Raw genomic sequence first — 12078 nt, 5'->3', positions numbered from 1 at the left:
TGCTTTGGTATGTCCTTAATGGTTTTTTTCCTTTTGGTGCTCTTGCTACTGCAAATCATCAAATATATACATTTATGGTTCCATGGGTTTTGAATTTTTAAAAACGAAGTGTCTTTAAATGAGCTATTTTGTGTTTTACAATGTGTTCATTTGCAACCCGTTACGTGTGCAAAAGATTCATCTGGCGGGGAGTAATTTTATTTGCACTGTCTTGTAACACTGGAGCATGGTAGGTGTAAAAGAGTGAGGTTTGGTACCATCAAACATGACTTAACTCCCTGGTGGTGTTTTTGGCACTGGCCGTTCAAAGCTGATATTTTTCTGTGTGCTTTCTTCATGTATGTTTTTGCCTGTTTGTTTCTTCTATGTTATTACTCCATTCGTTTTGTGTTAATGTGCACATGTGCTCAGCCATTGTGTACATGTATACAATTTCACGTACTCCTATTTCCACGCGGAGTATTGTATGTGCGGTTGCTTACTTTGAATATGGTTTTTTCTGTTGGACTTCTATCCTTATTTTAGACTGCACACACGTTCTTGACAAAATAGGTATTTATCAAAATGAAGTCCATACTGTATCTATTATTCTTGTAATTTGTTTAATTTTACATTTGTCCTATATCTACATTTATTATAATGACCAACTGATCATCTGAACTGGCATATTTTCACATTGGTATAACGAACACTTGAATATACGAAACAGCATTGGAGTAATAAATGCACAAATGCGAATTAACATTGCTAAATGTACTATATGTAAAATATACAACAAATATTCAGTTTATTCTAAAATATTTAGTATATTTGTAAATATAACTTACAGATGAAAATCTGACGTCAATGGAGTGTATTCCTCAGTCATAATCATGTCCATGGATGTTCTTCTGTGGTGTCTCGACATAATCAAGCATGTCTAATGTTTTATGCAATGGAATCGAAGCAGTTTATTAGTGAACTATTGACCAGTTATTCGCCATTTTGTTTGAAATTATCAAAACAGTATTATTTTTAAAGCATACACAAGCAGATATAGATTTCACCCTTCGCCACTTAGGTAATAATCCTTAGTTATAATTAAAATCATTACGTTAAGCTTTATCAATTTAAATTATAAAAATTGTAACCGTGCATTTCAGGAATCGACTTCATACAAAGTTTTACACTATAATATTGAATGTATTCATCAGTGATATGATTATCGGAACCAATATTCTCATGAAAATGCAGCAAATACTTCTTAATGTTAAGAAACTACTCATTTTCCTTGAATTTATAACAACACGACAAAGCACGAAGAAGTAGTGCCTACATTGCAATTTACTGGAAATTGTCATCAGCTGGATAAAATTATTTCGAAATAATGTACAGTCTGTAATATTGTATGATATATCTTACTAGAATATGTCTTACTTATTCTTATGAGAGCAATGCATTATTAATGAAGTTTATTATTCTTCTTTTGATTAGTCTGGCCTGAAAGATATATCATAGTTTAATTTTCGGATGGAATTTTGCACTGTATTATACACTAAGATCATCGGTGAACCAGACTATATTTCATTAAAATATTTTATTTATAGATATTTACTTCAAATGTAGAAAATTTCCATCAAATATATCTAACTTTTCTAAATATATATATTAACTGTGTAATACTAAGTAAAGCTACATTCATAATTAAGTGTCATGCAGTAAAAGTCGATTGTTTAAAAAACTTCCAGTTCTTTAGTGGTAGACACATTTATACTGTGTTCAGCCATACATGTATACAGCGTGTACTACTTTTAACCAAACTCATAGTACTGTTAAAACACATATACTTGTTACTTTTATATTTACATCAAGTATATGTAGTATTTGTTCATTTAAGAAAACTTTATCTTAAAAGCTTCTCAACTCTAAATATACACGATTTTAGAAATACTACACAGTGACTACACTACACTACACTACACTTATATCATATTACATCATACCATATCTATAGATATTTTAAGCAAATACAAACAGTCGCTAAATACTGGCATACAACATTTGCATTTTATTAAAGTCAAAGCATATCTTAAAACGATGGATTGTTTTATTAAGTCGGGCAGAATATTGCACTTTGTCTTTTTTGCAGGACAGGTGTTGAACAAGTGTAATTTGCTTGAAGTACTAAATAAATTGAATAAATAAAAGTTTATATATTGCAATAGCCTAACTTTGAAAGCAAAAATGTATGATACAAACATAATTCCAAGAAACAGACTATTTATCTTCCGTGGGATTCGATTCCTCATTTAAGGAAAGTGTGTTTATTTTATATATATGCTGACATATGGTACATTGGTGAAGCAGATAGATCAAATTTGAAATAAATAATATAATTGAATATTGAATACTTTTGCCTTGACGATTATTTTTGTACATACACGGAATACTTTTGCAACATGTATTCTTAGAAATATTACTTAACAGTATATTTATCATTTGTTTACAAATACTTAGCCTTGCATTATAAACCTAAGTCTTTTATTTGTGATTTCGTAACCGTACCTCTACATACTCTATAAATAAGCTTCAGATCTAATTCTTACTGGTGTCATCCATTGTACGATTCTGGAAACTAATATTCTCCATGTTGCTAGCAAATCCCAATAGTCTGGTACTGCAGTTTCTCTTTGTTAAAATACTATTCATGTTCTCTTAATATGCGTGATTTAACGGAAACTAAAAATTGTGATTTTCAAGGGCAGATAATTCAAGATCAAGCAACGGTACCTATGATTTTAATACAATTTCCGTTTTAAACTTGATTCTCAGTCAGTACACAAAGTTTAAAGAAATTCTTTCCTTAGGAAAATGTTGCCTGCTATCAGATGAGTCTTTAAGAAGTTTATGTATCATCTAGTCGGTATCCAGACTAATTTGGTATGAACATATGTGTTTTTTATTGTTTTGATTCTATTCGTTCGGTGGAGAGCTGTAATAAATAATTTTATTTTTTACACACATGACAACTCTGATAAGAAATATCATTTTAACAATTATATGAAGATGGAACTTTTATACATCAAATACTGTGCGAGGTTTGACCATCTCTGAGAAATGAATAAACAGGTCTTTAAAAAATTTGACAGCAGCACAGATTTTGAAACTTGAGAATTGCAATTCATATTTAAAAAAGGTCGCAACTAACAATTATGATACTTTAATCGCGCTCTCAAATTGTAACAAAATGCAGCTGTAATATTATTGAATAATCATCGTATTCTTAGTCGATATATATGAAATTTACAGAAACGTCAAAACATTTACAATTTAGATCTATGATGTTGGCCTAATAGTGCACTTTATTAACATTTAAATACGTCTGCCATATTTCAAACATTAAAACGCATCTGTCAAATCCCCTTATTAATTTCATTTGGTTACCGAATAAAGAAATCTTTCATATTTTATTAAATCAGTTAATTTTGATACATATTCGTACTTTTTTCTTTGACTTCATATAGTATTTTGACCAATAAAAAAAGAAAATGACGGGCATCATCAAAGTATGTTGGTTCATATCTATTTCAAGTTTCATGAAATTCTACAAACTTGTTTCTGAGAAATTGCTGCAGACGTGTATTTTTCATTAAATCAAGGGCAATAACTCCAAGGGAAATTAACCAATAAAAAAAATTAAAAAATTTGATGGGCATCATTGCAGTATGTTGGCTCATGTTTATTTCAAGTTTGATGAAATTCTACCTGCTAGTTACAGAGAAATGGCTGCGGACAGACATTTGTGTGCATTTTTCATTAAATCAAGGACAATAACTCTAAGGGAAATTGACCAATCGAAAAAAACTTAAAGGGCATCATCGCAGTATCTTGATTCATGTCTATTCCAAGTTTGATGAAATTCTACCTGTTAGTTACTGAGAAATGACTGCGGAGGGACATTTTTCATTAAATCAAGGGCAATAACTCTAAGGGAAATTGACCAATAAAAAAAAACTTGACGGGCATCATTGCAGTATGTTGGTTCATGTTTCTTTCAAGTTTCATGAAATTCTACCAAGTAGTTACTGAGAAATGGCTGCGGACGGACGGACGGACGGACAGACGGACAACGCCATTTCAATACCCCCTCCCGATTTCATCGGCGGGGGATAACAAATATGTACATGTGCAATGTAATGTACATTCTAATTAACGTATGTTTAATTTTAGAATAAATCCTATGGAAATCAGACTTACAAAGACAAAAGCCATTTAGTTGTGGTCGATATAACGATCATTTCAATGTTTTCTCGACTTTGATTAACCATCAATATAAAACATTTTGCATTGAAACTTGTTTATTGTTTACGCACATCATTAATTAGAAACTTTTCGGTCCGATGTCTAAATGAAAATTACAGCCGATGAACTGTCTGATGACATCTTTATCGTTATCTTCATATGTTACTTACAACATCTCTGAAGTTTAAAGTTTATGTCACCGATATCAACCTTTACTGACTACCTTTAACTAATATTTTTGAATTGCAATTTGCACTATGAAATCATGAATACATACTATTATGCAGTAGGGATCTTCGACATTGTCATTGACAAATTTAAGACAGAAAGACCAGCATATAAGCTTAAAAATACTATGTAAATATGGAACAGTCAAGAGAACAGAACAGTTCTTTCTGCTCTGTGAAATAAACTATTCAAATATTATTTTACGTATTCTTTGATTAACCATTTAAGACACTTTTCAGATAGTCTCATCTACATGCATCAGGACTGTGGCACTGACATTTGCATTGAATGCAAAGATAAAAAAATATTGAAACATACCTTTTTCAAATAACTACAATTTTGAACAAGTGTGTAATCAGTCTTGTCCGTATTCATTAACGTTTGAAGTCCAAACCTTAGAAGTTAAGTTTTGTTCTGACCTTGTTACGCTTGCTCCGATTGCTGTGAAACTATGTCTTACAAATGTATGTATGAATCCACATTCTGCCACTACCTACAGCTAAGTGTAAATGTTATAGCATATTTACTGTTTGCTTCTATTTTACATCTAAACCTGAGTTTCAGACATTGATGAATATGAGCCGTTTGTTTGTAATATCCAGCTGTGACCATTATTTACTTGAGACGAGTTTAATTAAGACATGAAATGTTCTTTTTCGGAGTTCTTGTGAAATAAACGACATGATAGTACCAGCAAATCCATGAAACGCTCATGTTCAATTTGGCGTTCATTTCGCATGAACTCAGAATAAAAATTAGATAATATTTCTTTACAATTCTTAAACAAACTTACATTATAAATTGCACACATGCGGTTGAATTTAACATAAAAATCAGCTTCCCGTCAGACGGAACGACTGCGACTTCATCTAAGGAAGTCTGACTATACGCGGACGGTCCGTTATCAATAAGCAGCGTTGTTTTAACTTTAGCACAATTCCTTTTGCAGTTCATTCAAAATGCACATCATAATTTTCAATTGAAAAGAATAGGGCGAATGTAAATATTGAACATTGCACAGATATTAGGTCTCTAATGTGTGTCAACAAAAATTGTTGACAGTCAGATGAGACGGATAGCGTGCACATTAGCTTTTTATGCATATGTGCGAAGTGATTGTACAAATCCCATAGCCTCTTACAAGTTTCAAATTTATTTTCATTAAACCAGATGGACATAGACCCATGTGGCACATACACATCATATCTACGTGGTACCAGTGAACATTTAATCAAAATTATTCGTATAATATAACAATTACAACATCTCCCAACAATTCATGTATGTTACAATGTGACATATTAACGAGATTCGCCACTGCAGTTGGAATATGATTAAAAGTTTCCTACGGATGAAATTTCAATTTAATACACTATACTATTGATATGATATGATATGAATGGATACAATATGACTAAAGCTATATTTGTAGTCTACGGTTGACCGTTCTAGTAAGAAAGCGAAAAGACCTTGGGACTGTGGAATCTTCACCGAAATTGGTAAAACTATTGTACTAACATTTTTTTGTAAAACAATTTATTAAAAAATGATGTTAATACAATACAGCGAAAAGAGTATCAAAAGTAAATCAGCATTAGAGTTATATGACCCAGGGAAGTGCCTACGCCTTCAGTATCTTGAACAATGAAATGGGTCCAATCGCAAAGGTGACTGTGTCTTAGACTAGCTGACAAACGATATAGAATGTCCTTTGTTAAAACGTATAGCTGGTGAGACCAAATATCTCATACATAAATTTTCCTCTGGTTACCTTGCCTAAATGATTCGTGTACCAATGATTCGTAAATGATTTTAAATATGAGCTACATAATTTCAGGGATCAGGCATATCACTAAATGTTTCAAACTAACAATCTTCTATTAACAATAATTAGCTCAAACTCCTACAGGTTGGAGACTCTATACTTGACTAGTCTTTTTGTTGAAGTTCCCGTCAGACAATGCTTTGATTGGTGCTATTTATAGAACTTGTATCTGATAGGTCTAAATTTATAAATAGTATTTTACAACGAGTACTTGCTCTATGAAATATCTGGTTCCCTTTACCTATTGTATATAATATAATGTGCGATGCTGGGATTTAGCTATCGGAATAATGAACCCAAATCAGCCACAAATGACCCAAATCCTATTACCAACAGCAATATAATATTATAGCTATGATCGCATGAAAAAGGGAGTCGAGCAATATCTGTGCTTATGTGTTACGTTATCAATATATCAAATATACAAATTATTCTGACACAATTATATCATCAATGTGTTTCAAAAATAAAAGTGGTTTCTTACATTTTGTTTGAATCTCGCTATTTTTGCTTTTATTTGTACCAAAATGTCTGATGGTCTTTTCTCTATGGATATTATTGCCTGTTATACAAAAGATTTGATCTTGTTGTAAATGTGTTTTTCAATAAAAGTAGATACATTCTTTACAATGCGTGGATTATCTGAATTTTTAAGTTCAATACGTTTATACATACTAGGTGTTTACAGAATTGCATATGTATTCTTTCTAATGATTGACAAGCATGAAATCCCAAAACTTCGCTACCATAATTGAGAATAGGTAGCTTGTCAAAAAAATCTAATATATATCTTGGTAAACTTAGACAAACATTTGTTCACTTTAAAGATCGCGTTCAGTGCTTTTCCGGATAAGATATTTTGAGCTTCTGTAAAAGACCCAGATGTTGAAACGACAATAATGTTTTAGGTAAACAACCACCTTTCCTGAAATTCATATTGCTTGTTTTGGCAGAATTTACAAATAACTTCCATTTATTATTAGAACTATTCAAGCTAGCTTGTAGTTCCTCCTTAATGTTTGCAAATATTACAATATCATCAGCATACAGAAATCAAAATATTTAAACACAATCTAACATATCTTTGATACAGCATTAGTACAAGAAAGACAAATCTGAAAATCATTTTTATTGACAGCTCAAGAGTTGTGTCAGCTAAGATGGCATACATTTATACTTGTAAGCCTGCAAACTGCATTATTTTCGCACTTAAATGATTTCAATTAATAAAGATTTATTCCTCGAGATAAAAATATTCCTCGTCATTCAGTCTAGATATTGAAGTGGATGCGGTAACACTATTCACGACCGATTTTAATTTGATCGCGAAGATCTGTCGCAAATATCACTGATTGGCTGAAACGTTTAACCTGTAATGTAAGTAAACTAATAAAACCAGAAGTTCAACTAGGGAACCTTATGAAACCTATGGTATGCTAGAATGAGTAGTACAGATATAGTTATAGAGATCAATTACACCAATGATATGGCACCGGTATGACACCGGTTGAAATGAAGAATGAACTACTTGTATGGTAAAATAGTGATAAATCATTATCATATTCAAATTTCAGCTCAAATAACCAATCAAAGTTCGATTTATTCAACTTTAAAGATCTTTTTAGTCATATGGTATGTATGTTCTTCATGTTAAAAGTTATCGAATCAAGATTTAAGTTTCCATATTTCTATATTTCATATTCCAAAGTAACAGGACAGAGTAAATATAAGGTATTCTCGCCAAGAGAATCAATCACATAGTGAATAGTAGAATACGCAAAACAACAAAAGAAGTACCATGCTATTAGGGGCCGATAGACAAATATTTAAACAACTCAGCCCGAGAGGGTTTTCAGATATTGAGTGCTGCTCAACCCAGTGCTAAAGGGTGTGGATGGAAACATGTATGTTTACTTCCGTCCATGACCAGGCTAAATCAATCCAGCCTGCAACATTTTAGACGACCCGTGGATATTCCAATTTTTCTACTTCATGCCATGGATCTTCCCTCATAATTTGCAGTTTTATTTATTAATGGTTTGATTGTTCTGCACAGAGCGGACTTTTGAGAAATCATAGATTAGCCATATTAATAAAACCCTTTACGGATGTTTAGACCTAATTCAAGATTGGATAATGTGTACAACTGTTCACAAAACTTGATTCAATAAAGAAGTATTTTCGAAAAACTTCCATGTAGATAATTCACATGTGAAAAGCTTGTATTCGGATTCAGTCAAATTGAGTCTACTATCATTTTGCTTTGTTGCGTTCTGTACATACAGCATATTATATAAGCACTTTTAAATATCGGGTCGCGCCTGCATGACGGCTCGTGCTGTACTTGGGTTCAGTGTTATCTTTTATATACTGTCTGATCCTTTCGAATCGTGATTTCCATTCATATCTACTGCTAACACCGGTGCTAGTGGACGTAAAAGTTGCTGCATATATTCATTATCTTCACAAATAGAATCATTCAAACAGAATCTGCTATTATTTTGCTTGGTTGCGTTCTATGCTTCAGCAGAATCTTTTTACAGACTTTTTTTCAATGAGTACATTTTTCAAATAACATTTAAGCTCAGTTATTTGACTAGTGTAATTTAGCATAAAACCTTTTTCTATTAACACGTATACTTGGCAACAGCTGAAATACCACTAACGTTTCTCGGAAACACGAGAACATAGCACTACGCCGGATCCTCACAGTATTCTCTGTTTCAAGACATATGTCATATAAAAGCTGATATTTTTCTCCAGATTAATACTACGACCTTAAATGTCAGACCAATTAGCCATACATATTGAAGTACCTCATATATATGTTATTCCTTAAGTAACGTCAATCGTTTTTGTAGCCATAGGCTAAATAATCTGTTTTGTTTGATCTTTTCAGAGAGTCAAAAGACGTTTTTCAAAAATTATAAACATTCTAAATACAAAAGATACAAACATCGTTTTAAGCAATATAGTTTTTGTCCACTAAAGTGTGTATTGGAGCTTCGATGCAATTTATATGGAACAATTTATTCACCCTTTATACACTAAAGTACCTCTATAGCCTAGTGGTTAAGGTCTCATAATTCAAATCACTTCCATCCAACCCTCTAAGATTTGAGACTCGACAGGGTTGTCATATGAGGAAGTATTCAGTCTTGGGTATTATCACCAGTTTTATTGCCTATCTGTCACCCTTCTTCTCGCTCCTAACTGGCTCAAGTATTTTGTAGTTGTAGATGACTTGGCTACATGGCTGTGTGAGGGGGTGGGTCGGATGACAAAGAATTTTTAAGGTTCAATTATGGGTTTAATAATAATGATCTATGATGAGATGATTACTATCATATAAATGTACTCTGAAAATATAAAACAACAAATAGTAAATACAATCAAGAAATAACAGATGACAGCTGTCAAAAAGGTAAACAAACAAGCATTACAATAGGTGTGGTGGCGCGTAACTGACCGCTCTAAACACAGTAATTTATAACTCGTAATAATTCATTAAATACTTGAAATATCAATACAGAATTTCAGTTACATCAAGAAATGTGTAACAAAGTACAAAAATGTTAATTACCTGAATATGTGTAGAATATATCCAAAGATATTTGGTTTTATTTGCACAGTATCAAAGAATAAACGTTTAGAGATAGGCCTTAAAATTTTCAGTGATAGAATTACATTAAATAAAGTCTAGAAATTAATTTCCAAGTCCTTGAAATAACCAAAAATGATTTCACAAATGTGAAGTTTATGATAGTTTTGTTAATATCAATAACAGAAGTTTTATTTTTTAATTTAAAGTTGTGATCCACAAAGAATGACAACTCTTGCCTTGGGCTAGTACTTATAAGTAGAGATCTATTAGTTTACTTCCCTTGCAATTACACAATTGAGTGGAAAATGAAAACTGTTTAAGACACAATATCATACTTTTTTGCACAACAAAATCATTAAGGATTTATTCATTTGTGTTTGATTTACCCCTCAAGACATGGTCCCTATGATTCTGTCAACTTACATATGGTAAAAAATTAACTTTTAACAAGCCAATAATAAAACGAAGTACCAGTAGGTAAATAATAGTGCAGATAATACAGTTTTGCTTGTATCAAAATGTCACAATAGATCCACTTTTGTAATACAGAACACCTGGTAGGATTAGTAAAGGTGCAATTATATTGATCTCTATTTCCTATGCCTAAAACGTTTTCAAAACATTAACCATTTAGGAGTGACCAGATCGTGATTGGCTGGAATAAGTCACATGCATAAATATAAGTAAGATTAGTACAGGAGGCGATGATTTACTTCCCTTAGACTATATATATATATTGGAGGATTTGGTAAAAGTAAGGAACACCAGATAGGACATTAACGGGGAAAATGAAATAAAACAACTAAAACATTAAAGATTTACAGGTGCCACTATTTTACCCTACGACATATCTTTACCTAATCTAATGCACGGAATGATAGTTTGTCTTTTTACCCTGTACCCAATGCGTGACCAACCTTTTGCACGGGGAGTGATACACGCAATCTTTTCTTCAGAATTTAAGCCGGAAAGTCAGCATAAGTCATGAACTGTCGGGTTGACTTCAAAATAAACAAATAAATAAACAAACAAACAAACAAACAACAAGACGTGAGGGTGCTGCATATTCTCGTTATTTTTCACGAATATACTTAATTAAGGTCGATTTTCTGTATAAACAGGACAGGGTAGATATAAAGGCATATCTATCTTACTGGTTATTTATCATTATTAATTCTTTAATATATCTGGGGAATGAGGAACGGTTAATGATTCTACATGGCGGGTGTTTTAAGGTGTCACCCCTGTATAGAAGTACTTCCGGGTCGTTGTATCCTAGAAAGTAGTTCTTTGAAATTTTGAAGTTCCCAATTTAACGCTATCCCTACTTTGACATGTTATATTCCAAATGTATTTATTGATACTGTGTACATTTTTTGTCATTTCTGATGTCTTTAACAGTTGTTTTATGTGTGTTTTTCAGGATTACATTTCTGTGCGGAAGGATTAAAAAACTACACCAGACTGGTGGCCATGACAGATGTCAGTGGGAAATTTAAACATGGACTAGATACTTTGATGTGTAGCAAAAAAGTTCATCGTTGATGGTGGTGTTTTTCTGTGATAAATTGACTTGGATAGTATTACTCTTCAGAAATACAGAGCTGTCAATGCTGCAATTTTGTTGAGAAATTCACAATCCATGTCCAAAAGTGCTTGTTTTACTATACAGCAAAGAAGGAGAAATTGTACCGGGCCGACACCTTAAAATTCCTAGCTCCGTACTTCCGGTTGAGGCTAAAACATAAACGTCAGAACAAAAAGTCGGTCAGACGCTCGGCTGTCATCCATCCATTTTTTTTCAAGTGAAAATTAGGGAAATAAAGTGGTGGTTGGGAGACTGATTCCACACCACCTGGGTATGCATCTATGTTCGCACTATACATATATGCTACGAAATTGGATTTAAAAATATAAAATGGATGAATGGCAGAGTTCAAAGTGAGGCCCGGTTAGGCTAATTTTGGTCTAAAAAATTTGGGTGATTTGGCCAAATTTCACTACATCTGGCATGGAAAGCGACAGGTGCATAGGACCGGAGAGTCGTCTTATGTAGTCTATAGTATCTGCAATGGTCCATAGTAGTTTCAAAGAAAAATAAGCAAAAACGAGATTTCTATGGATATTTCAACACTGGTAC

This window comes from Mercenaria mercenaria, chromosome 9 (assembly GCF_021730395.1).
Source record: "Mercenaria mercenaria strain notata chromosome 9, MADL_Memer_1, whole genome shotgun sequence".
NCBI classification, from domain to species: Eukaryota; Metazoa; Mollusca; class Bivalvia; order Venerida; family Veneridae; genus Mercenaria; species Mercenaria mercenaria.
The sequence above is the reverse complement of the archived record's forward strand: the minus strand, read 5'-3'. Positions refer to the sequence as shown.